This window comes from Otolemur garnettii, unplaced genomic scaffold (assembly GCF_000181295.1).
Source record: "Otolemur garnettii isolate 467f Iridium unplaced genomic scaffold, OtoGar3 scaffold00032, whole genome shotgun sequence".
NCBI lineage: Eukaryota > Metazoa > Chordata > Mammalia > Primates > Galagidae > Otolemur > Otolemur garnettii.
The window spans coordinates 1,278,474-1,280,793 of NW_003852427.1; the positions used below are offsets into that span (position 1 = coordinate 1,278,474).

A 2,320-nucleotide genomic window follows, 5' to 3' on the forward strand; every position below is an offset into this window, starting at 1 on the left:
AAAAAAAAAAAAAAAAAATCACATCAGTGTTTTGCCTATTTAACATCAAAGGATCCTAAGGCCTTTGCCTGGTGGTTCTCAGTTAAGAACATCATGAGTAAAATCACAACAAAGATGAACCCACACAAACACATATATAGATCTATACCAAATCAACAACTTTTCACTTTTGCCAAATATAGCATCTTAGTATCAAAACAAAAAAGGTGACTCTTAAGAGATGAATCCATTTTAACTTTATGGAAATCTCACTCTGGGTCTATAGCTCATCTCCTTTCACATCACCCTGGTATGGGCCTTGGGCTCTCAAAGTAAGTGAAATGTGCTGCCTGCCTCAGTTCTTCCTTAATTCTTGTTTTCTTTGCTGCTGGCCAGCCACACACCACTAGGAGCTCCACATTTCTTTGCACACAAAAGGAACTGCATGAATATCTGTGGTCGGCTGATGCTCAGCCATGAAGAACCAAAACATAAAACTTCATTAAGGAAGAAAACAAGATGGGTGCGGTGGCTCATGCCTGTAATCCCAGCACTCTAGGAGGCTGGAAGTATTGCTTAGCCTTAAGGCTAGAAGTTTGAGACCAGCTTGGGCAACATAGAGAGGCACCCCTCCCCCCATCTCTACAAAAAATAAAATTGAAAAACAAAACAGAATAGCTTGTAGGTCTTCCTGTGACAAAAAAACAACTCATTTGGAGTTGACTTCTTTTCTTGTCTCTGGATTGACCATGGTCTCACTTTTTCATCAAGATGCGGGTATAGACCAATAATTCCTACCTAGAATATATAAAGTTGAGGAAAGTGTTAATCCTATTTCCCACCCCTGAAAAGGATCATACTCTAACTAAAAGAATCATAATTTTTCTTAAATCAAAGAGCTGGGGTCACAGAGTAAGCAACTAGCCTGAGATCTAAGGAAAGACAGACACTTTCAAAGTGAGCATCACCTGTGGTAAAGCATGAGAAAAAAATACCAAGTGCCACATAAGTTTTAAGTTTTAACAGGTTGTTGTAGGCCAAGAGGGAAGAACCCCTGGGAGCCACTGATACAAGGGGAGCTTGCACCCCCTCCCAGGTTCTTTTCCACAGACTTCCCCTGGGCATTCATGAGAAAGAGAGGAAGTAGAGCAGTTAATGGAAGAAAACCATCCTTGGAGATGCAGGCCCAGAGGAGGGGAGTAGACAAGGAAAAGGTAGGAAATAATGGCAGGACTTCTCCCCTACAGAACAAAATCCTTAAGCTACTGGGTAAGAACACAGATTAAACCACTATGCCCTCAGAAAAGAGGCAGGAAACTATCCTGAGCTGAGATTGTCAAAGTCTTTGATTGAGGGAGGAGCAGACGTGAGAATTCCCTACTTTTGAGACTAAAGGATACAGGGTCTGTCTAAAACTGAAGCTGAGTTAGGACAATATAGAGCTTCCCTAACAAAGCTATTAAACATCCAGTTAACAAGAAACAATAGCTTATGGATGGCAAAGGGCAGACAGCATGCCTCTCTGAGGGGCACGCCCAGGGAGAAGGTTAAAAGCAAAGGGTGGAGCAGGAACACTGAAATCTAACACCCAGATCTCACTCTTAAGGTAACACTAAACTAAGTTCAATTTCTGATAAGACTGACTCCATCTCTATTGCCCTAAACATGATGTCTGGCATTCAATCAAAAATTATGAGAGAAAAAAAAAACCTAACCTTGGGCAGTTCCTGTGGCTCAAAGGAGTAGGGCGCAGGCTGGAGGTGGCGGGTTCAAACCCAGCCCCAGCCAAAAACAAACAAAAAAACTCCAAACAAACAAAAAAACCCAAAAAACCTACCATCAAGAGTCAAAGCAATCAGGAGCACCAGATTCAGGTGACCTAGATGTTGGCACTATCACACACAGAATTGAAAATAACTATGATTCAAAGGTTAAAGGTTCTACTGGACAACACAAATGAAGAAAATGAAAATTTCAGCAGAAAGTAGAAATTAGAAAGTCAAATGAAAATGACAGAAATAAGAAACCTAGTAACAGGCTTGGTGCCTGTAGCACAGTGGTTATTGCGCCAGCCACATACACTGAGGCTGGCGGGTTTGAACCCAGCCCAGGCCAGCCAAACAACAATGACAACTGCTACAAAAAATAGCCAGGTGTTGTGGTGGGGTGCGTAGCCCCAGCTACTTTGGAGCCTGAGGCAAGAGAATAGCTTAAGCCTAAGAGTTTGAGGTTGCTGTGAGCTGTGATGCCACAGCACTCTACCCAGAAAAAAAAAAAGGCTTTGATAGGCTATTAGTAAGGTCAACCTAGCTGAGGAAAATAGTGACCTTTTTTTTTTTTT

General features: G+C 41.9%; 1 protein-coding gene across 2 annotated transcripts in view; it reads right to left on the reverse strand.

Annotated features, from left to right (window-relative positions):
• POC1A (POC1 centriolar protein A) overlaps positions 1–2,320 on the reverse strand; it is a 91,140-nt gene that overhangs the window by 34,711 nt on the left and 54,109 nt on the right. The window lies entirely within an intron of this gene.